This window comes from Phalacrocorax carbo, chromosome 6, assembly GCF_963921805.1.
Source record: "Phalacrocorax carbo chromosome 6, bPhaCar2.1, whole genome shotgun sequence".
NCBI lineage: Eukaryota > Metazoa > Chordata > Aves > Suliformes > Phalacrocoracidae > Phalacrocorax > Phalacrocorax carbo.
The window spans coordinates 16,789,893-16,815,964 of NC_087518.1; the positions used below are offsets into that span (position 1 = coordinate 16,789,893).

Below are 26,072 nucleotides of genomic sequence, written 5' to 3' on the forward strand. Positions count from 1 at the left end.
CTCCTCAGCTGCATTATATTTTGCATGAGATCTTCCAGCCCAGTGAAACTGATGGACATCCTCCTTCTCCCCACTCTCTTCTCCAGATTTTTTCCTAATACTTATTTCAAAATTGTCCCTGTCACTTTATTTATCACCAATAAAGGGGAACAATTACTGCATAACAAGACTGAAGTGGCCTCACCAATAAACATGAATGGTTTGTGCAGCAAAAGCCATCAGATTTCTTTGGCTAGAGAGCACCACAGAGGGTAAAATAATATGAATTATCAGCATTCCTAAGAAACATACTGCAAAAACACTTAAATTCCAGCAAACCCTACCATGTACACATTTCACAATAACAGCTATTTCTGTCTCCTTGCATATAACTAAGCCTGCAGCTTGGATATAGAAAGATAAATAATGTAAGACAACATAAGGAAGACAAAAATATTATGGTTGGCATTTGCTATGGGCAAAATATATATCAAAATCACAGCAGTAGAAGAAAAGGTGAGACAAAAAAAAGATAGAAGGTTTCATATATGCAAAATTTCAACAGCTTCTTTACGTAAAGGGAACATAGGACTCAGGACTGGATGAGACCTTCTGGGCCAAGACGACCTCTTGGGCCATCATGTCTAGTGTCCTGTTATTACAAGCAAATATATAATTTAATTCCACCCATCGACCTGCCAGATTCCATCCTAAAAAGCATCTTTGCCCTTCACTGTTCAAATGCTCTTCTGCTATTTGGGTTAGGCACCAGGCCTAGTCCCAGTGTAACTTGCTTAATCATCACATACCCCTGCAGCTCATTTCAATATGACAGTTCAAATCTAACAACTCCACCTTACCACTTAGCATCATCCTTTTAAAATAATGTTGGTCTTGTTCCTGTTTATTTTATTTCCCTTTTAAGGAAGCAGGACTGGTTTTTTATTTCCTAAACAGTATTGCAAACATTCTATTCAAACAATATGGTATGTAAGACATACTCATTTTTTAAACCCAGTGGTGGGTTTAAGGTCAGTGTATGTCTCTTAGCAGATGGCCCATAAGAAACCTTGACAGCCAGACCAACAGAAGCCACATGAATCTCAGCAAGTAAAAAATGTAAAGTTTTGCACCTCAGATCAAATAATCCCGTATCAATATGGGCTGAGAAAGGACCTGGAAGACACAGTGGGCACCAAGTTAAATATTCACTCACTGTGAATCAGGCAAATTCCATATTGGGCTGTAATAGGAACAGCATGGTGAGCAGGTAGAGGGAAATTATTATCCACCTCTACTCAGTGCTGTGAGGCTGCAACACTTCTACAGTTTTGGGTCTCTGGGTTCAAAAAGGGTGTTGAGGAGGTGCAGACTCCAATGAAGGGAAGATCTCATCTTCATCAAAGAGGAGGCTAAGTGAAGGTCTAACAGTAGACTACAACTATTTGAAGGGGGGTTAAAAAGACTATGAAGCCAAACGCTAAGTAGCAGCACCTGGTAAAATAAGGGGGAACAGCTATAAGCTGCAGGTTTGGAGGTTCACAGGAAATTAAGAAAAATGTCTTTATCAGAAGGGTAGTACAGAACAGGAATATGCAGCTTCAAAGCAGGAATTTTTAAAGATGCAGCTAGGCAATGGTACAGCTGACCTGACCTAGTGCTGGCAACAGTCCTGCTAGGAGCGGAAGGACTAGGTAACCTCCAGAGGTTTCTCCCAGTTAACAGTTCTGTAATTTCTATTAGTCTGATATGATTCTGATAATTCTTACATGACCATAGGAAAAAGTACGGACGGATTCAGGGCATGCACAACTACCTACACCCACTACACATTCAACATGTGCATTCTACATAACATGAAAAAGCTCCTGCATTCTACATAATATGAAACACTGGGAAAGTTTTCCTTCCTTTCTGTGGAAGAATGGAAGTGTTTTCTTCGATCCTTGTTCCCTGTTGTAAAGCATACATATGTCTGGTTCCAGAATTTGCTCCTAGAGATGTATATTCATAATGTATACAAGACAGAATCAGGGATAATGCTACTAACGGAGCCAATGGCACAAGGGAATGATGCTTTGTAAAAATAGCCACTGCCAATCCAAGAGCCATGATTTCTTGATAACCTGAAGAAAATAAACACAGATATTTCTATACTTCTTATTCTTTTCCAGTGTTTTAATTTCCCCCCCTTTCTCCCTTCCTTTGTCTTTCATGATCTCGCACACTCACTTTTTTTTTTTAAAATCACAATTTATGTCTTCCACAGAGGCCAGATGAATGATTTGGCCCAGTAGTTAACAATATTCAAAGTACAGGCTGTGCTCTCTTCACAGGCCTTTTTTATTTTTTTTCAATAAGTAGGCAGCCAACAGATGTTCCATCACAAACTGCAAACTTAACAACCTGCTCACCCCCAGGACTGTACTGGCAGTCCCTTCTCACACTTCTGTAACTTCTTGCCAGTCACTACGGACATCAATTTTTGCCTCTGCAACCAAGATACATCTGTAGGCCATATGTCACCTAGCGTGTCCAGAGCTTAAGCAACCATTACTCAAGAGTAAATAAAATGTAATCTATCATTCCATTTTCAGTATTATTGGAAGAGTTGCAGAGGTAGGGTTGCTATGTGAAAATAAATCTAAAGCAGTAATATGTAATTTAAAAATACAACTGAAGACTGTAGTTATAACAGTTATATCTAAGAAGACGATTTTGGTTTTAAGAAATTGCACAGATTAAATTCGAAATTGTACATAATTTCTAATATCTATTATTGCAATTAGTTCTACATTGCATCACAAAGTAGCAGAGAAAAAAACTGACAGCTGTAAATCTAAAGAAGATATAAAGCACAAAAATATGTCTATGTAACTAAGGAACTAATCCTATGGCTGTACAGATTAATAGTAGCTTCTTCACTGATTTGATACCACACAGAGCTAGGTCATCTCTCTTTACAGGGCGCTGATTCCTGCAAGGCTGTCTAACACTTTTGTTAATGTTACTCAAAATCTTCAAGTCTCAGCAATATTTTTCTGATTATATGATGCAACAACAGGACTGATAAAATACATTGCCTTACTGATAGAGACTAATGAGCTCCACTTTGATATTGATCAAGGAGTACAAAACAAAGGCTACCCTAATCCACTGATTTTCAGTGAAGTCATTAGAACTTCATTTTCTCAGAAAAAAATGCATTTGCTTTCTTATTTTAAGTAAATCAGCTTAGCAGAAACCCTGTTGCTCAGGAAGAAATCTTTTTTTTTTCCCCACCCTAGCCAGATGGTGTACGTTAGTCATCATTTATTATCTTTGTATTTTCAAAATCTCTGAAATATGCAAAGCTACTGTTACATGTTCTAATGTGATGCACCAAATCCCTGCATTTAACTTAAGATGTCTCACAAGATAATTGTTTCAAAATAAAAAGTCATTAATTTGCAAAACCTTAATCTATTATGCTATGTAATTAAGTCTTCTCATATTAATTTCTACTCCCTGGGCATCAGAGATTGGAATTATTTCTTAACTGGGGAAACACATTTTTGCACACAGAGTAACATATACCTATCAGCGTAAAAACTGCTTAGCAGATAAAGTGACTCAATTTAAGCAAAGTAACCGAACGCAAAACCAGATACTTTGACATTCTTGATTTGGGGACTAATAATCAATCATGTGCTATTAAATAAGATGTGTCACTGAAGCCTTGACAACATACAAAGCCATTTATCTGTTTGACAAACAGCCATTCTTTCAAATTCTGCCACTGGGAAAACACAGTATTTGTAAGACAGAAAAGTAACTGAGCTTTGAATGTCAAAATAAAATAATTTAATTTTTCACTTCATATACCTGTATTCCCCTGAAAAATCATTTGTGAGCCGCACTAAAGTAATACTAAAAAAAAGGAAAGAAAACCTATTTATTTCCACATGTGGACATTAGAGCAGTTTCCCAATAAAGAAAATGAAACAAACATGAAATCCACGTACCTTGCAAAAAGAAAATAGCATTAAAGCTTTACTTTGTTTCTGCTTTTAGAGCTGATGAAATAATTTACTTCCTAGATTAGACATGGAAATTACTCCTCCTTTATTAGAAGAATTAGAATTATTTATCGTTCAAGAATTTGGTGATAACTATTGGGTTAACTCTGTCTTTAGATACATAGTAGCAAACAAGGGAGGCGGAATCTGAAAAACAACATTTTAAGGATTTGTGTTCCAATCAATCCAGTTAAATTACCTTGCATCTTGCCTATCAGCCCCGATCCACCTGAGGGAATACAACCACTGCTCTCGACTATGTCAGATGTCTGCAGTAGTTTTCTTGTAAGTGCAGCTTTGCTTTCTATCAGAGGAGCTCTGCAGCAACTTCAGAAAATATAATTACATACCCATAATTATACTTCTGTAATACAGACATGGGCCAATAGAGATTGTTTCCATACTTCAAGTGCACACAACATTCCATATACACGAGACCATTTTAAGCCTGACCAGCTATGTCCCCTGACCTCAAACTGCTCCCAGGACACCCTCATCCCCACACCTCAGAGTAGGAAAAGCTGGACAGACCTCAGCATTCCTGAGGATTCCAGTGTGGAAAAGGAGGCAGCTTGTGGAGACATTGTATTTTAAAGAATCGTGTAACTACTCATAGGGGTTCCACTTTTGCTGACCAAATTATCTGTGTTTCTAGTTGAGTAGTACAGCATTCCTCCTTAAACAGTAACTGCTGAACAAGTCTATCAACAAGGCATCCCATCGAGATATATATACTAAAAAAAATGTTTTACAAAGGTGTGGACAAAGATCTGAGTAGTTCTTTCCAAAATTCAGAAATTCAGAAGGGATTAATGGGAAACGTACTGATGTGGCTAAGCTACTTTCATATAATAACTTGTACATCTTCAGGCATTCAGAAGCATGTTTTGGGAAACTTTGAGAATACATTTCCTAACCCTTATGATACTACCCAGGGGGTCAGAGTCCAAGCACGTTCCTGAATTCACAAAAGTAACTACTACATAAAGTGTACAAAATTCAGCTGTAATTGTGAAAGTCTGGAATAATAAAACTGAAATTAATACACTGGCTCAGACGTAAAATCCAGCACAATTCTGGGCAGGAATTTGGCATTAGGCCCAGATATACCTCCAATCTTCTAATGCTCTTTATAGGACACCATCATACTACTGCAGATCCAGATGCTTTGGCAGTTAGCACTGGTACATTGATAGTAAGGTTGATACTTAAAAGTCAATACCAAATGCAAACTCCATATTTAGGAGTACAACTAAGTAAGTGCTACACACCATAAACACTCTTAAACCAGTTTTATATTAAAACTGAAGGGATTTCACATTCTTAGTATCACTGCCAATCATCAAATCTCACTCAGAGAATTTTCAGTGTTTCCAAAGAGGAAACAAAATCTCTTCATCTCATTTGAACTGTGTATTCACAACCACTTGGTATAGCCCCAATTAACAACAGTTCCACCCGCTAGATCTGAAGCAGGCATTTATGCTTGCAAGAACACAATGTGCAATAGCACATCTCAAATACTGAGCAGAGCAAATGAACAAAATGGATGTGCAAGCTATACACTGAAGTGTAATTAAGTGTAATTAAGATTAAGCGTAATTAGGTTTATTTAAAGTCCCTTTTTTATCAGCGTTGTCTGAAGTAGCATTTGAATAACTTATATCACTGAAATAGTATCTCAACCTTCAAAGAGTTTTAGATAGCAGTAATGCCTATACTTTCATTTGACAGATTCTGGCAGCCAGAGATAGATGAATAAGCAGATCATGTTTAACACTCTGATTACTTTTTTTCATTATTTTCATTATTTCCTGTAATCGCTTCCTACATTTCGTCTTTGAGTGTGACTGCTTCTCATATTTTCAGTCAAGTGAAAAGTGTATTTTCCACTTACTTGTAAATAACATCATAACGGAGATATAGTTAAACACCTTAGTTCCGTAAATAAGCATTTGCACGGACAAGAAAATGTTGCACCCAAATGACAAATTTTTATACCATTACAGGCATCCGTGTGGATCTGTACTGGTTTTGTTCACGTAAAAACTCTATTTAGTACATATGCTAAATATGTGTTTTCCATTCATAACATTAGATAGGAAAAAACCAAGTTCTCTGTCTAGTTTCTCCCTTTTCTATGTTTAGGCAAAAATCCCTCTGCTCTCTGACAGGTAATACAGAGCTTTGCTGAATAACAGCTAGGTGGAAACAACAGACACATCTATTCTGTTTGTACCTTATTTTAAACACCATTCGCACTCCTAAGGCACAAACTATCTTTTTGTTTCATAGTGTTCTGAAGTAACAAGCTAAATGCATAATTTTGGAAATTTGCTCATAAATTACAAACTGTAACAGACCCCCCCCATAAATTTATCATCTCCTGAAAAATTATCAACAAAGGGACAGCAAACCAATCACTTTGCATTGGCTGTATACTTGCAAGGCGTGAAAAGCAAGTTGCAGAAATGCTAACAGGCAGCGACACGTGAGTTTCGATCCTAAACCCACACAACTCCTATTGAAGGTTGAACACAGTATGCCAAAGGATCTGAATTGCACAACAGAAAGCAGGCCAAGTAAGCAATAAAGAATACAACTGGAATAGAATCTAAATTACTTGGGTGTCTTTCTGCCACCCTCTAATTGATGATATTCAGAAAAATAAGGTCAGCAAAATAAAGGAAAGCAGATTAGACAATATTTATGTATACTGTCACATTGTCACATAATTTTACCTTACACAATTGACTAGAGTCAGTGTCAAGTGCTGAATTAAACCTGCATCAAGTCATAAAACAGCATTAAAGTAATGTTAAATGTATTTTGTTACTTGCTAGCATTTTTATTTATTTGTAAAAGAACAGGGTTTGGCTAGAAAATGGGGGATGAGAATGCTGCTAGGTGTCAGATGCTTTAGTGAACATCTTCAAATTCTCTGAGAATTTATAAACTAAGAGAATTCTGCAATCCCTATAAATTCACCTCTGACCACGCAGAAACCCATGAGTAGAAAACAGAAAGGAGCACTGATAGCATTAAACCCTCTACTGATTTTTTTATTTTGTATGTTGGAACTTGAAAAACTTTCAAATGTTACAAGGCTAGTAAAAGCCCACTGTTTATGTTTAACGAGTGGTTCTTAGATACAGACTTCCCAGAATATTCAAAGAAAAACTAAAAACCAAGGGCAAGGTAGGTAAAAAAAAAAATCTCCAAAAGCCAAAATAAATTATATTTTTCCTTAAAGCAGAAAAATTCCAGACCAAAATCTCACCAATTAAATCAAAGCAAACTATAATGCATTTTAGCATCTCAATATGAAACATACAAGAAAAAAACCTCTATTCTAAAAATACTCCTATGTGAGCTTTCCCCATGTTTTCTGTGAGCACATATGCATCTTCTTGCTAACTGTACTTAGAAAGTATATATATTGATACTATATATACATTTCTTAAATGACTGTCATCAAAACATAGTCAACCTATTCAGGTGATAATGCAATAGCCTGGATTTAAGCCTATCTGCTTTTATTACGTCCATTTTCTGATTGCTTCAAAGTTTTCCAACCCATTTATTTTATTTTTTGACTAATACAGTTCTGAAATGTACAAAAGAGTGGCTCTTCTATGTCAGTTAAAGGCCACTTTGTGCTCAGCTTTTATGTATGAGAGCTTGCCAAAGCAAAAGTCTATCCCAACAGCCAGATTATTTTCCAGGTGATACTTCATGCAAGCTTTCTTCAAGTCACTCTGAAGGAATATGGCATCGTAAATGAAAAGGAAGTGAGAAGATAAGAAGGTAACATTTTTGTGGGTTAACTATTCATTAACAATTCTATAATGTTCCAGTGCTGTGTTTTAAGAATGCCAATGACTTTCGGGGAAAAAAAAAAAAAAGATTTAAAAACAATATAGAGAACAGATTGGTTTTGTAGTTATGTTCTGCACTGATAGTGTCAGCTGGGAAACAGAACAATGACATATTCATTGAGTAGGTGGTTTTTTTGCCATAGATTTATCCATCTGATTACAAATCTGATTTCCACTTTGATTACAAAAGAACTGGGTAACACTGATAGAATAGTTCCTTTACAGTACTTTGCTCATTAACCTGTCAGATATATGACTAAAGCAGCTCTCTGCCTTTGTCAGTTTAAAAACTACAGAATGATTTGTTAAAAACCTACCCAATGGGAAGGTCTGGTTTTCTAAATACCTGTAGCAGGATAGAAACTTTCATTATGTAAGGCTAAATAACTTTGTGTTAGTTTGGGGATTTTTTTTCGTTTGGGTTGTTGGGGTTTTTTTGGTGGGTTGTTGGGGGTTTTTTTAACTACAATGGAGACAGTTAAAGAAGTCTCCATGAATAAGGCTTTGAAAAACTCAAACACACAAGCAAGACCTGTATCTGCCGTATATCCTTGCCTGACTTTGAAGTCTCAGCATATGAAAGGAGAACATGGTTAGGTCTATTACTTTGTGGGAATTTTCCTAACCATCCTTCTGAAGTTTTAAATTGCAGACCCCTAGACCAGATGCCAACTGGGGAGCTACGTCCTACACCTGTGGACACCTATTGCCTCCTGCAAGCCAGCAAGATCAAGAAAAGAATGCTTTCTTCAAATCCCCTGCTTTTGTAGAGCAGTCAACTTCCACGACCAGGATTGGGTCTTCTGTAGCAGAACAAGCTACAGAATTGAATTATTATTTTAAAAGTCAACAAGGGCTTTAAAAAATACTAGAGGATACGAATCCCTTATACTGGGATAACAATAATACGAAGTTTGATCATAGAAATAGGTATTTAGTTCCTAGTTTCTTGTTTAATATTTCCTTACATCAGACCATCTCTAGAATTTCATACAGAAGGTACTGAATGCAATATATGAAGTGGATAAGACACTTCTATACTGAGGAGAAGGTATGAGTCATAAATAACATATTCCACTGTGAAAGACCTAATGCCTTTCTGGTAATGACATGCTATGTGCTCTATCATCTCTTTGGATACTTTTCTTTGAGAAAGAACTTCTTAACTACTTAGATACACATTGCTTTACTTTATATTTTTTAGTTGGCAAGATGCAGTACTGCACTATAAAAGATAACACTCAAATAAGTCAAAGAAGGCTGCATTACTTGTGAGCGGACAACCTGCCAGAGCATTAGAAGTCACAAACTACAAAAATGTCAACAGCAATGATGTTAATGAAATAAATTTTCAACTATAGGAGAGGGCAGGACAGAATACTCCTTGTAGACACTGTTCAGAACAACAGTGTGAAGGAAAAAAAAAAAGCATTTATCCAAACTGACAGGAGAACAGTCTGCAATATCCACGAAAATGTTAAAGCACAACTTTATCCTTGATTGTCTCAGTTTGCTGAACAACTTCTTCCTAGTACTCTTCTTCTCCTGTGGTTGCTTCTGAATGAAATGGTTGAAGTGTCTTTTGAATAAAAATTTTATTCCACAATCATCAAAAATCTAAGTGTTTCTATGGATAGAAGTCTTTCTTCTGAAATGGTTTCTTGTAGTAAATTCCAGATATGCAAAATTTAATTTCACTGCAGAAATTGGCATTACCCTGCAGCAACAAAATGCAGTGAGATTCCCATTTTTTGTGTTCCATAAGTATTTGGATAACTATGAAAGGGAAGACCTCTATAATCCTTTCAACTCAAACAGAAGGCTCAATGAACACAAGAACATTTTCATTACGCATCTGAGGGTCAGATTGATCTGGCTGTTCCTTAACTAAGAAAATGCAGATCTCTTGAGAAAATACAGTTGCAAGAAGAAATATACTCTTCTGCCATGATAGTGTTCAGTGGAAGCCCTTTGCTCCCTAAAGTAAACGGACAGTAGCCTGGACATAACATTGCAGACATAGTGCACACAAAGAAATATGAAGAGGTGGAATGGCTCCCTATACATACAAAAGAGCTCCAAGAAAAAATTCAAAAAATAGCACAGGTAAAACATCAATCTGTACCCAGTCCACAAACAAGAACAGTGATATACTTGTTTCGATTGCAGCTGTGATCAGGTACAATACCGGTCCACTCATCTGGAATTGGTTCTAGTAATAGTACCACCATGAAGCCTTACTCTTTTCTTCATTCTAATTGTGATAGAAGAGTGTTCAACAAAAATAACAATTAAGGCACTAACTTTGAATGAAATAAACACATGGACTACTACTGATAGTCATTGCTAAAGTATCAGGAAAACTGCTCACAGTAAAAACAGAAGTGAAATAACTGAATAAAGTTGAAAAAATATTTTTATTCACTTCCTGTGATCTACAGATCAAACCTTACTGATAAAAATTTTCAACTTCTGATAGAAAGGAAAATATGAGTCTGCCTGCCCTAAAGCCAAATTTCTTTCTTCTCTACGGATGAATCAGTTTTTGTTCTATCTTGCTGAATGTTACTGACATTAGTTAGTGCCCCTTCAGTGGCTGCTACAATTACAGCTCCAGATTCTGCAAACAACTACGCAGTTTTTTTTAATCACACAGCCAGCCATAAAGGTAATAAGCAGTACTCAAAAATCTCAAATGCATCCTTGCAATTTCAAAGTTACAAGGCAAAATAATTTTCTTCCTTTCATTCCCATACCATTTGCCCAGGAGATGTATTTAGGTTTTTTAATTTCTTGTTTCATTTTCCACTTCTCCATACAGAAGACTATTTATCAGGAAAATTATTTTGTTGTTCTTATTATTCCCATCTGAACTGCATCTAAGCCTTTTTTTTTCTTTATGCCCCTATCTGGGATAACAGTTTTGATTTCCAGAGAACTCACTGTCCACAACAACATATACATAGGTGCCCTTTCACTATTTCAAGTTCACTTCTATTATCACTATCAGACACTTTGAGTATACCAACACCTGCTTTTTCTCCACCTATAAAACTGCTCTCCAGTTGATGTAAAATGTCACAGTCCTTGTGACTTTCTCTCAGCTATCAAGTGAGACAGCCCCTAAAGCATATTTACAAATGGTGTTCTTGAAAGTAATTACATGGAACAAGAGTGCTACTTCCCTTTTGGAAAATCAGGCTTTTCCCCCTAGAGAGTCGGAGTCTCTACTACTTCCAAGATACGCAAGAAAAAAATGTTCTTTGGATCAGATAGAAATCACTGAGACCAACAGCCAAAACCAAAATAAAGTTTATTCTCCTTGTTACATGCATAGAATTTCAAAATCACACATTTGCTGAAGATTTTCCTGTGTACTCAGCCTTGTATTTTTCCAGCTTTCATGTACTTCAATACTTGTAAAAATTAAATAGTAATCTTTAAGAATTCCCCAAAACCCAGGCTAATTTAATCTCTTGTGCATTCTATGTAAATGTGCTCATGAATTCATATTAGACATTCCTACGCTTTTATATATACACAACAGAACTTCATGATTGCCTTGGTCTTTAGTAGTAAGACCAGTTGTTCTCCAGGTACCCAGCCCCCTGAGCTAGAAGACAGAGATGGGGAGCAGAATGAAGCCCCCATAATCCAAGGGGAAATGGTCAGCAACCTGCTACACCACTTAGACACCCAGAAGTCAATGGGGCTGGATGGGACCCACCCAATGGTACTGAGGCAGCTGGCAGAAGTGCTCACCAAGCCACTTTCAGTCCTTTAGCAGGAGTCCTGACTGCTCATGGCTTTGACAGGCATACGCTTTGCCAGGTAAAAAACTGGCTGGATGGCCGGACCTAAAGAGTTGTGATGAATAGAGTTAAATCCAGTCAGTGGCCAGTCACAAGCAGTGTTCCCCAGGGCTCAGTACTGGGGACAGTTCTGTTTAATGTCTTTAACAATGATCTGGGACAAGGAGATTGAGTGCACCCTCAGTAAGTTTGCAGGCGACACCACGCTGGAGAGGAGTGTTGATCTGCTTGAGGGTAGGAAGGCCCTGCAGAGGGACCTGGACAGGGTGGATCAATGGGCCAAGGCCAACTGTATGAGGTTCAACAAGGCCAAGTGCCGGGTCCTGCACTTGGATCACAACAACCCCATGCAACACACTACAGGCTTGGGGAAGGGTGGCTGGGAAGGAAAAGGACCTGGGACTGTTGGTTGACACTCAGCTAAATACAAGCCAGCAGTGTGCCCAGGTGGCCAAGGAAACCAACAGCATCCTGCCCTGTAACACGAATAGTGTGACCAGCCAGCAGGAGCAGGGCATTGATCATGACCCTGTACTCGGCCCTGGTGAGGCCACACCTTGAATACTGTGTTCAGTTTTGGGCCCCTCACTACAGGAAGGACATTGAGGTGCTGGAGCATGTCCAGAGAAGGGCAACAAAGCTGGTGAAGGGTGTAGAAAACAAGTTTTATGAAGAGCAGCTGAGGGAACTGGGGTTGTTTAGCCTGGAGGTGATCTTATAACTCTCTACAACTACCTAAAAGGAGATTATAGCAAGGTGGGTGTCGGTCTCTTCTGCCAAGTAACAAGCAAGATAGGATCAGAAATGGCCTCAAGTTGCACCAGGAGAGGAAAAATTTCTTCACCAAAAGGGTTATCAAGCACTGGAACAGGCTGCCCACGGAAGGGGTTGAGTTACCATCCCAGGAGGTATTTAGAAGATGTGTAGGTGTGGTGCTTAGGGATATGGTTTAGTGGTGGGCGTGGCAGTGCTAAGTGAACAGTTGGACTTGATGGTCTTAAGGGTCTTTTCCAACCTAAGCAATTCTATGATTCTACTAATGACTCTCAGCCTGCCTGGCCCACATGGACAGTTCACCCATATTTTACCATTTTGTTGAGACAGGAAGAGTTCTTAGGTGGCATGTAAAGCCAAATTCTATGTATTGCAACTAAATCAGTCAGGTACCATTAGCACATTTAAGTGAGGACTTAAATGCATGAATAGCAGAAAAGAAACCCAATGGAGTTAGTTGTGAAGCTTCTCTTTGGTTTGATGGCATGAAACACCATCATTTGTTAAAAATACATAATGAAAACTACCGAATTAACAACGTGCATCATCTCCAGAAGCAGGAGAAAACTCATTGTTATCAACATAAGGTGTTATCTGTTAACCCATCCTGCTTTGTCCACCCAGGTAGGATGTAAGGATTGGGCCACAAACTCTTTTTTTGAATTGACATATTCTAAACCATTTATGTTATCTCTCTGGTATCAAACTTACTGCTTAGAACAGTGGAGATACTCAGATTAGCCCCTAAATCTTCTCTGTTACACAAAAACTAAAACAAACAAACAAACAACAAAAAAGAGAAACTTCTTCACTTCTAGGGAAACTGACTGCCTAAGTGATGGTATTTCACAGCCAGAATAGCTGAATTGAAAATACTATTAGCCTCCCACTGTTTCAGCAATTGGAAGAAAGCTCTAAAAATTTTATTATTCTATTTTAAGTTTTAATAAGTATAACAACTACAATACAAATCTTTGTGTCTTAATGGCCTGGAATTTGCTGACATATGGAAATAAGTTTATACAAATATTTTCACAATCCACTACTACAACATCAAATGGCCAACGGTGGATATGTATATTGGAAATAGTAGATTAAAATATAGGTCTTAAGTAGAGTGCTTGTAAACTAAAAGAGTAAAAAACAAGTGAAAAAAAAAAAAAGAGTGCCAGTAAAACAAAATATAAATCCCCCAAACAGGATATTGGATATAGTGTATTGTAAAACTGATGTTTGATAATCAGTCCTTAACATGGGATGAAGACTGAAAGGAATTTACCCTACACAGCCTTAATTTAGAATCAGTTTGGAGTAAGCAACCCCCACTTTTTGTTCTCTTTTGCTAACTGGCAATTTTACATTCCAAGATTTCTAGTATGATTCCACAACACGAAACCCTTGAATTTGAAAAGAGCATCTTCATCTTTGCAGAAAAAATGCCCAACACTCTGCAAAGTCCTCAAAGAGAAACAAAATGCCTTTAATTAAAGCTATTTCTTTTGCTTAGTGTTATTTCTATCTTATGATTTGCCAAAGGCATTGTTTTACTCATGTTTTGATAGAATACTTAGCACAGCGTGAAAGAGATGGCATCTCCTCTATAGCAAAAGTGAAAGGTTGACTTCTGCCCTGGGCATCTTTTATTTTCTATGAAAGCTTAAAGGTAGAAGCTGAAGCATAACCAAGCCTTGAGGGAAAAAGTAGTGACATTACAACAACTGCTTCTGTCAACTGATAAATATCCTGTGTTGTGATATATTTAATTTGTAGGAATAAATTGATAGCGTTAAACATTAAAGGGAGCTATGCCATATCAACCAGGATATGCTGGTAGCCAATAAACCCAATTTATCATAGTTCCAAGTAAAGGTGCAGGTTACTGTCTGACAAAAAAAAAAAAAAAAAAGGACAACTCATCTCATCTTTTTTTTTAAAAAATTCAGCATTTACATTTATTATACATGGCATATTAAAAATATAGTTTTCATATTCTTCAGTGACCAAGGCATAAACCTGAAAGTGCCAGTGGAAATAACAAATGATGTAACAGAAGCATGTAAAACCAGAGGCAATAATACATAGTATTCAGAATCCAATTTTTTTGCTCAAGTGACATACACACTTGCACTCCAAAGTTTTGCCTTTTTTCCTTTGGATAAAGCTATCAAAGCAGCAGTCTCCTAGTGAGGTGTGTCAGAACTAATGCAGCTGAATGTAGTTCACTGTAATTGAAAGTAATTCATCCTGTCACATTTACTGTAATGAGAGGTCACATCTCGAGGGCCATAAATGTTGTTCACATTAATCGTAACTGACACCTTCCTCCTCCTTCAGGGAAATTCAGACATATTACATGGCTTAGTTCACATCCTTTTTAAGCATCTGAACTTCTTTATGTTTGGAGGTTTTGGTTTTGGTTTGGGGTTGTTTTTTTTTTCTTTTAATAGAAAAATAGACAAAAAGACCAGCAAAAATTCTACCTTGTACATTATAATAAAGTCATGTCACACAAATGTACATAGCTAATTACAATTACACTGATCTCCAAAAATCCCACAGATTAGAAATTACTACCTAAAATCTGCCTAGTCTGGAAGCAAAAACAGTCATTTAATGATATATACATATAGGCCATATTTATATCAGTAATTAAGAATGCAACATACTACATAACGACCAACTGAACTGCATGCATTAATTTTTTACTAGTACTTTAAATATATGATGATTTAGGAATAATAAGGTCACACAGTAAACAATGTAGTTATTTTGGAACACTAAAATCTGTATGGACAATGACAGGTAATGACACACTATTCTCAACATGATCATATATTTCAAACCTGATATTTAAACAATGATACCATCTCCTTTTTAAATATTCATTAGTCATTTGGGTTTTTACAGCATGTAAGACTAAATCATTTTTCTCCCTATTTGACAGAACTACACACTTGAAGAAAGCTCTTCAAAGCACTGAATACAGAAAACTACAAGCTTTTAATCTGCATGCTTAGTTTATCCTAGAAATATCGTTAAGAGATTAAATATGCCAAAGAAGAAATAGTGGCATGGAAAAATGCACTGGAGGGAGTATGATGTGCTTGTTGTCCATAGAGTAACCTTAATTTCTCGGTTTTATTTTTGTCAGGTTGACCAAGAATCTGGCTTTTCTCCTTGAAACATTAAGTACCTGAGCCACAAGCAGCGAGTGGCATCTGGGCTCAGATTTAAAAGTTTCTGGTTCTTTCTAACAGGTTTATGGAAACGCAAAATATAAATTTTCATTTATTCACAAAAAAATGATAATGTTTATGATAAAAAGGTTCACTGGTGACTCAGAATTGAGTATGAAACCATTGAAGATGACAAAAAAGGAACACAAAGACACTTCAATTCTACAATAGGTTAGAATAATTTGTTATTTTTTGAAAGGCAGATTAGCTTTAAAGTTACAATTATTTAAAATGTAATACAGCCCCCACAAGAAAATCAGTTGCCTGATTCTCCTCTGTTATAAATCGGTAGTAATACACTGAAATCGGATACATTAGATGAGTATGTGAATTTTAGAAGAATCAACACTGAAAGACTCCAAACTTATTATTTACCAGAGAACACAACTCTTCAGGCATAAATAGAAATGATTATTTTAAAGACCTATTTTTCTGTTTTCTGACAATGTCATTTAGTTTTGGTGAGGCATCCAACAATTATGTAATTTCCTACAGTAGTATTTGGTGTAGAGCTACATAAAACATTCCTATAATCCCTGCAGCAAAAGTGTGCTGAACGACCTAGTCCCACTATTCAACAGAAAAAGAACATCAAAACAAAAAAGTGTGATTTCACTGAAGTAAAAAGGCCATTTTATGCTTATTCCTCATATTTATAATTAACCTTAACTACTGTTACATTTTTAAGTACATCACTCAACACTTTTCAGAAATAAATCTAGATTTTGCTTCAAAACAGATACGCATGTCACATTTTAGTATTTCCACAGTATTACAATAATACTTGCCCTGTGACAGTATCTATGATACTCTTGATGGTCCTTGTTGTGCCAAACATACAATCAACAAGAGTGAAAACATGACTTACATTTCAAGTAGTTCTCCATCTTTAGTCTTATCTGCATGACTCCATCAGTTTCTATGTACAAGACATTTCAGCACTTCTGCCCAAGTACCTCATTTATTCCTAATTTCACAGGATACCATTAATCTCTACATTTCCAATATATTATCACTTAGGAAAGGAGCTCAAAAATAATAGTGAAACTATATTTCAGTAAATCATCATTTCCATTAATCCCTCATCATTATAAAAAGTATATATAATTAAATACCTTCAGGCTTTTCTAATGAAGGAAGTATCTTTTGCTTTACAAATACTATCTTTCTTGTTCCATAAAGAATAAGCCAGAAAGTAAAAATACATTTAAATAATCTAATCCACACTACTATTGAAACCTAAGACACTATAGCTATTTGAAGCAGGTGAGTGACTTGCTTAGGATTCTCAGTGTAGTTCAATAACCCATCAATGACTAATTTCAAAGTTTTTGGCGAAAAGAAGAAGCAGCACCAATTCTAAAGCTTAATTTTTTGTACAATAATTTAACAAAAAATATAGAGTCTAGCACTTTATTAGGTCTGGGGGTAGAGCAAAGGACATTTTATTAATAATATCAGTAAATTCAGATTTGCAACTTTTTCCTATTTTCTTTCTTAATTCTTTGCTGCACTCTTTTCCAGTGGAGCGCACAACATTTAGGTAATATGTGAAGCTGGGGGGCCCAATCCTACAAAAATGAATATCCAGTTCACTCCTGCTGTTCCCATGTCTCAGCCCCGTGGTGTTTAGAAAGCTCTTCTAATCTCTAATGTAACTTTACTCACAACTAGTTGATACCCAATTGTTCTTGTGCCAACACTATCCTTTAGCTTAAGCAGCTTTTCTCTCCTCCTCATGTTCCCCCAGTGAGATTCTCTCTCACTCCTCAACTTTCCTAGCTGAAAATGTCATGCTGTTACAGTTCCCTTATGAAAGTAGTTTTCTTTACACAGTCATCCTATTACCCTTCCTCTGCACCAACTTACTTGAATTGATCCAAAAGAGGATGATCAATTTACCCTATCAAAAAGCAGCTTCCAGTGTGACACAGTATGCACATAAATCTGTTACATAATTTTAAAATATGTATTTCTTACATGTCTCTGTTTCAGTGAATCTCTCTGAACTCCCTACCTTCAAGTTCTTACTTCAGCATCAAAATTCTCACCACTTGAACTCAACCAAAGAGTCAACAATAGTTTTTCCAATCACATTTGACCAAAATTTCTTACACTAGTTTTTGAAGCACCCCATTTCACTAGGGCACCTTAACCACTTACCCTTTCTATGTAAACATAGAGTTTCATAACACCTCACACTTTAAGGTTCTGTGGGAACCTTAAAACGTATGTGAATTTTCTTAGAAAAGGATTATTCTGGTTTCTTTGCGTAAAGTTGTCTTTTCCATGTTACATAAGCCTTGACGATGTCCACGCTGTCATGTATCTATCGTGCCTAGAGTTAAACAATATTCTCTTTTAAGTCAAAAGGAGCAGGACTGAATCCAGAATTTGGAAGGTATCCAGTGATACTTTGTTGTAGTAATGTTTTGTTTGGATGAAAGATATTGGACAAACACAAAGCCTTTTTGCTATTGTTACAAAATATGGTCTTCAGGCTATACACTTGTCACTTAGATTCTGTGACAGCAATAAGCAATGAGAAAAGCAGAGAAGTTAGCCAGGCAATCAGCCCTTGAGATTACTGAAAAAATCCCACATTTATGTAAAAAAAATAGTTAATTTTAAAAGGATGCTTTTTTTGCCTTTATTTATACTCTTCCAGAAGTATGATTATTAGGGACTATGTAACTGTTTATTTTCATGTTTTCTATAGTACATACTGACGCAGATCATTTAAAATGCTGTCATTTGTTCTTTGCCTATTTCTTGAATGAGAGTTCCCTTTCACATTAACTTGTTTTCCCAAAAGGTAACAAAAATACTAGAGACCGCACTTTTCTGATACTGCTTAGCTGTGCTGAAGGAAGATAATATGCAAGTAAGACTACAGATTGTTGCAACTTTTATACCATCTAGCAACCAAGAATACTGGAGTACTAACAACATTTTATGCCTCATTTAGGTTTTGGTTCACTACATAAGAAAGGGCAGAACAGATGTGTTATCAAATAAGATTAAATTACAGGGCATATTTTAATTTCGGAGGAATTACGTGTTGAGATGCCATATCTTCTCCCCTCTGGAAAAGCACAAAAGGCCTCAAGAAAAGGCCAGGATAACTTAGTTCAGCTGCTGGGTGATCCAGTGTATTTTCCAGACAAAAACCCCCAGCAGCTGGCCATGTAGAACACTGCTTCCTTGGAGGACCTGAGATGCTACAAGTCAGGTAAAGCCTGAAGTCAGGCAGCAAAATATTACTACAGTGATGGGACAATGAAATTCATTTGATACGCTGAAGACAGAAACTGCTATCGAGCTTCTTTACCTCCAAGTTTCACCAAATTCCACCAAAATTCAGTGCAAAACAGAAGGAAAAAAACCACCATATTTGCTTATATGTATTGCGTTCACCTGCCTTTCTCACGTTATGTTTGCTCTAAGCTAGAGTCAACCTCACCTTGTGTGTCATTACTGTCTATCACAACAGATATTTTACTTCTAAACTACTGCTAAGCTTTGATCATATTTGTTCAGCTAGTTTAACTGAGTCAAAAGTAATCAATACACATACATACCATGAATGATTGCATCAAGGACAGAGGCATGGGGATGTATTGATCTTATTAATATATATTTTACCTATAGTGCTAATAGCCAAGTGACCATAGCATAAATAGGTAGACTAGTGTCAACTGAATCTAGCTGAGTACTAATAGCCTTAAAGTTGCAGCAGCAAGACATTAGGACAGGTTAGTTACCTGCAGTCTGTAGAGTGAAGTCACTGATGCCACAACTGCACTGATCTTCATGCCTAAGCTAGCTACCTTTAAATCTACCCTACATATTCTGTAATTAAACCTCTGCAGTTTATACCAGCTAGACATAGCAGTTTGATAGCACCATAAACCTGGTATTGGCTGGCAAATAAAGCAGTCTGATAAATTACAGCACTCTAGCTGTCTAGGGTCTCTATTCCAGTATCTACGAATCATATGCAGAAAAACACATACTCCACCTACCACTAGCATATATGGCAGTGGTGAAACCAGGCAAACTGAGACCAGGAATCTAGCCCAACACCACTCTGCTGGAGTTGGGACAGCTAGAAGACTGCTATGTACAAATTCTACATGCATCTCGCTGTCTTTAATATTTTAGTGGTAGCTTATATACAACCTGTAGTCTGTATATTGTAACATACAGCCTGTATATTACAGGCTATATATACACACACACACACAAAGGAACAGGGAAGAGCTATGGGTGTCATCTATCTGGGCTTCTGTAAGGTCTTTGACACGATCCCCCACAGCATCCTTTTCTCTAAACCAGAGAGATATGGATTTGATGGGTGGACTGTTCAGTAGATAAGGAACTGGCTGGATGGTTGCATCCAGAGGGTAGTGGTCAATGGCTCAACATTCAGTTGGAGACGGGGGATGAGTGGTTCCCTCAGGGGTCTGTACTAGGACAGGTACTATTTAATATCTTCATCAATGACAGGCAGTGGGATCAGGTGCACCCTCAGCAAGTCTGCAGATGACACCAAGCTGGGCGGTGCAGTTGACACACCAGAAGGACAGGATGTCATCTAGTGAGACCTAGACTAGTTGGAGAGGTGGACCTGTGAGAACCTCATGAGGTTCAACAACGCCAAGTGCAAGGTCCTGTGCCTGGGTCAGGGCAATCCCTGATATCAATACAGGCTGGGGGATGAAGAGATTGAGAGCAGCCCTGCAGAGAAGAACTTGGGGGTACTGGTGAACGAAAAGCTGGACATGAGCCAACAATGTGTGCTCACAGCCCAGAAAGCCAACCGTATCCTGGGCTGCATCAAAAGCAGGGTGGCCAGCAGGTCGACGGAGGTGATTCTGCCCCTCTGCCCCACTCTGGTGAGACCCCACCTAGAATGTGGCATCCAGCTCTGGAGCCCTCAGCACAAGAAGGACATGAACCTGTTGGAGCAGGTCCAGAGGAGGGACATAAAAATGATCCAAGGGCTGGACCACCTCTCCTAGGAAGACAGGCTGAGAGAGTTGGGGTTGTTCAGCCTGGAGAAGAGAAGGCTGCAGGGAGGCCTTATTGTGGCCTTTCAGTACTTAAAGGGGGACTGTAGGAAGGATGGGGGCAACCTCTTCAGCAACGCCTGTTGTGACAGGACAAGGGGTAATGGTTTTAAACTAAAGGAGGGTAGATTTAGACTGGGTAAGTAAGAAATTTTTTACTGTGAAGGTGGTGAAACACTGTAACAGGTTGCCCAGAGAGGTTGTGGAGGCCCCATCCCTAGAAACGTTCAAGGCCAGGTTGGATGGGACTCTGAGCAACCTGATGTAATCGAAGATGTCCCTGCTCACTGCAGGGGGGATGGACTAGATGAGGTCTCTTCCAGGTCCCTTCCAGCCTAAACCATTTTATGTTTCTATAGACACACAGACTACAGTCTCTATAAGTAATACACAAACTATTGGTACAGCAGAGAACAGAGCATGTTCTGAGAAGTGGGGAGAAAATGAGGAGAGTTCAGACCAAACCCCTCTATTTGCATTTATTTCCAAATGCATCTAAAGAACAGTACAAGGATAGAAAAGTATTCTCCTGCCCTTCTAAAATAAAGTAGGTCAGTATGACCTGGTCGTATTTCCTGACATTTTTATGCTGGCCAACTATTGCAGACTGGAAGGGAGAAAATTAAAATATATATCCATCAGAAGCTTTTCCGTATGTTTGCTATACCATTAACACATAGAGCCAGAGGAAGCAAGCAGAGGTGAGAAACTGAAAAAAAATGTAAATGCAGAGCTTTTATTTATATCTAAATTTTCTCTGCCCCAATCCTAACCCAGATAATTTCTCCTTGCCACACCAATATAATGCAGATGGATGTTTCTTAAAAACCAAAAACTGTAATTCTTTAGTTTTTGCTTCCTACTATGTTGAATATGCTTGCTCTTTAAAAGCAGAAGGCAAAAACATAAGCCTTTTCTTTCCCTCGTGAGATGGCAGCTGAAATATGCTGTTAATATTAAAACTACGTCACTGACGCTCTTTTCAAAGATTTGCATGAAGTTTTGTTTTTCATCAGGAAAATGAGATTAGGGCAAAAAAGTCAGAAAGCCGTGTGTGTTCGTTTTAGGATGAACACAAATACAGAAAGTTAATGTAAGAACAGATTTAGCAGAGGACTAAAACTTTAAATCATAGCTGAAAAGTAGGTTATAACACAATATAAATCCTTTCACCTTTCAATCATTTGTTAAAACTCAGTTTAGGTGCATAGTGGTTGAAATTGGATTCTTTGAATGTTCTTCTGTAGCCAAGAGTATAATCAACCAGTAAGCTCATGACAAATTCTACCGTGTGCGTACACACAACAAATAGCTGGACTATCTGTTTGCCAGAAACAGTGAAAAAGCTAACACCCTCTAACTTTACCCTTGACTGAACTGTGGATTATTTTCTAGTTAGTAAATACAATTTAAATATGATAATATACACTAATATTCAGAGACTGTATTTAACTGTGCAAAGATTCAGTTTGTCACAACTTGAAGTCAATATTCAGTACAGATAAAAGACTCAATTATAAATATGACCTCTAATGTAAATGAAGAATCATACATACGCTTAACAGAAGGAAATAACTTCGTAAATCATAAAGCTGTTTTTCTATTTTCTGGCCTTCTACCAGGCACAGAAACAGAAGAATTCAAGGAAAGAGCCAATTCCTTTTGGTATGCTGAGGGAAACCTGTCCTGAGTTACAGATTACTTGGCAGGAACCTTGTAATCCTCACATTGTGCCTACTTGAAAAATTTCAGTATATCATTTTCACAAAATTTAAGTCGAGTTCTTCAGAATCCATTCTAATACCCATCTTCAATCACTTGCCCAGCCAGACCAAGTTCTAAGTAAATAACAGTAACTACAGTACCTGAGGCTCACAATGAAGCATTTGACAACTTTCATGAAGGCCGTCTGGATAGTATCTTTGCGTGGATAAAGCAGTTAAGTTTGCTTCAAGCAATAAATTCACTTTCCATAAAGAATGCAGATGGTTAGATACCAATATAATGAATGCTGTACAAGCCTCACATAAAAGATGTAAGCAAGTAGTTATTGTATTTATCAGTTATGAAAGAATTCTTCTAGCATTTAAAGTTAATTTGAAATAAAATATTTATTACATGGTATCACACACCTACATATAACAAATATTTTACTGTGCTAATGTATGTATGCTACCTTACCTCAATTTACCAAAAAAAGCGCATTAAAAATAATCAATCATAAAACCCTGCCAACATTTAAAATGTAGTTTAAGACTTTCCATCCCTGAACTGTACAACATATACTGAGACTTAACTTTCTATAGAATGGATGGCATTACATTGATTCTAAAATCACACAATACAACAACAACAACAAAAAAAATATCTATTAAACTAGTGGTGGGGAATACTTTTGCAATCATTTCACATGAATTAATTCAAACTTCAGAAATCCACAGCTGGAAGGCCTGTGCCCAGAAGTCCTGGTGGCTTGCTAAAATGTGTTCTTCCCTTAAAATTTTGCTCAGAGAATTCAAAACTGAGATAAGGCTGGAGGTTGAGACTGTAAATTCACAGTATACCCATGTACGTTCACCCAGTAGTATAAGTTTTGATTCGCATCAGACCATGATCACATATGTCTAGTTATTCATGGCATGTAATATGGAGCTCATAGGAGCTTGACAACAACAGTAGGTCAGGTGATCCCTAAACCAGAAAAAGATGTAGTAGGCCAAAGAGACAATACCTACAACTGCATTAAATGTCAATGGAAAGTTTATCTACTGAAAAAAATATTTAGCAAACTTGAAACATCTACAAGAATTTACATGAGTTCAGAATGCTATACCATGTGCGGAGAGCATTTCTGGTGTAGTATTTTCAGCCTCTAAACCAACCTGTATTTTACTGGTTGTTGACTTGAAGTCTATTTTCCACAGTTCCTCCTTTTACATTAGTTGTACGTACAATGAAATACCTATGGTTTTAGGTCCAGTCTGCTACAAGATAAGAAACACAGGGAAGGACACTAACAAGCCTTTTTTTTCCAGCATTAAGCCGAGCATTTTCCCTCTTTCCTTCTTGTCACTCTTTCTCACAAAGGCAGCACCATCTCAACTACGTGATAACAACTACTGGGCGTACGCTGATCCAGTTATTTAAAGTAAGTTTATGAAAAAATTGTGCAAAGGGGCCATTTTAACACAAATTCATTCCTTGATCTATCTCACAACACAGCTGTACACCAGTGACACCAGCACAATCGAAGCTGCAGAAACATGCACCAGAGGACAAAGGCAACGCTCAAGCAAGCAGTGAAACTGAAAGCTGTTCATCAAGATAAAATCTCAGATGTTCTATCTTCTGGGAAAAAAAAAATAAAAGCAAGCAGTTTTCAGAAGATGAATAGTCTATATGAAAAAATTAAATTACACAGGGAACCACCACTGAAGACATATCATCTAGCAGGGGAATTGTTGAAGTATCAGAGCTAGATCCTTTAAGTAAATTCAACACAAGAAGAAAAGAAGAAAGCAAAGCTAGCCTGATACCAGATTTTGTCTTCCAAGAATTTGAATATGGGACCACAGAAGTTACCAATAATGGCAATATAGCTATAAAACCAAAAACCAAGCAGAAATCATTGTTATCTGATTTCCCATATGACAAAAACCTAGATTGGTTTTGCCTCTGGACAGCCTGAAACAATGACTGCCACAGCAACCCAGGGAAATGTTTTTTAATCAGACTTGACTTTATAGCTACAAAAACAGGACAGTGATTCAGCTTAATGAATAGAAGCTTCTCCCTTCCTTCAAGACCAAAAAGCACTGCCCTTCAATCAACCTAGCAGAAAAAAAAAATTAATCTATGAATAAAGAAGTGTCCTTTAATAAGTTTAGTAACTCCATTTTGTCCTCAAAACATACCTCTGACCTACTCTGCTCTTTCTTGGCTGAGACCCTATGTAAACTTTTCAGAAGAAAACCACAACGCATGAAACTGTGTTTAAGTATTAGGTTTGAAACTCCCGCCTTGTGTCATTCACTAGAGAGCTGGGTCAAAAGCTCTGACAGGTCCCTAAACAAGCCTTGTGTACCACTCCAAAAACATAAAATTGTTTCTGCCCTCTTTGAGCAGCACGCCAGTCAAAGAGCACCCCAACCTGATTTATAGAATGGTCAGATCCATGTGGGGCATCTACTATAACCACTATCAAACCATTGCAGCATTACTTATACCACTTGTTCAAAACTTTCATTAGATTACCTTTTATTTCTTACTTCATCTTACTCAGATCTCAGAGTTTGTATAGCCTCAACTTCCAATATTAAGACATTTAGAATCACTATATCTGAGAGGTTTAGGATTTGGATGGAAAAAAGAAAATGTAATAATACAGTCCAAGTGTTTCATGGCCCATCCATAATTCTTTCAGTCCTATTATATGTAGACATTGACGTATCTTGATAAAATGTCCTTAGGGCCTCTAAATCGATTACTCTGGAAATGAATAATAATACACAATAACCTGTCTCAAAAATATGTAATGAATTGCAAGTACTAGGTTAGTGGAGAGTTGCATGTTAAAATGAGGGCGAGGCAATTAAGGTTAAAGAAGATACAAATATCTCTAGCTAGACTAGCAAGAAATAAAATCTGATTAGCAAAAAAAAATTTAGAGAACACAGTTAACAGCAGTCACAACTAAGTCAGCCTACACAAAACTAAGTTTGGAAAAACTGAGCAAGTCTACCATAATTTCACAGACTAATTTGCACTAGGCAAAGTCATGCAATCTAATGCATAATGGGAACAAATTGGATTAGCACCAATTGCATAGCAATAAAATGCAAGAGTACTTAATGGAAGACAAAGGCATGCAAATTGCTTTCATAGATTATTATTTTCTTTGGGTACTGCAGAAATTAACCCATCTTGTTTCTGTAGCTGAAGGGGAAGTGTATTATCAATAATTTTAAATTATTAAAAAAGTCTATTTTCAATGGAGGCGAGTGAGTCGGGGTTTTTTTTAGGAAGCCTTTTAACTGTATTTTTAAGAGAACATGATGGGAAAGATTTTTACAGCCCAGTTGGAAAGCAAAAGTTAGATAAAATAAGATTTTGACCAAATTAATTTTTTCTTCAAATTGTCTTTTTTTCCCCCCAATACTCCTTCAGGTTCTCTTTGCTCCTACAGGTATATCTGTAGCTTATGGAGGTAACCTTGTTCAGCCTTCTGTTCTCACAAGGTAGAGCTAAACAAAAGTGCCACTTA

At 37.2% G+C, this 26,072-nt stretch overlaps 1 protein-coding gene and 1 long non-coding RNA gene across 4 annotated transcripts in view; one reads left to right on the forward strand and one right to left on the reverse strand.

Moving 5' to 3' along the window:
- Window positions 1-9,514, forward strand: part of LOC135313829 (uncharacterized) — a 39,542-nt gene extending 30,028 nt beyond the window's left edge. The window contains exons 4-5 of the long non-coding RNA XR_010373327.1: window positions 7,763-7,844; window positions 8,555-9,514. This is a non-coding gene — a long non-coding RNA (uncharacterized LOC135313829). The remainder of the gene's footprint in view (window positions 1-7,762; window positions 7,845-8,554) is intronic.
- CACNA1D (calcium voltage-gated channel subunit alpha1 D) overlaps window positions 1-26,072 on the reverse strand; it is a 198,457-nt gene that overhangs the window by 127,713 nt on the left and 44,672 nt on the right. The window lies entirely within an intron of this gene.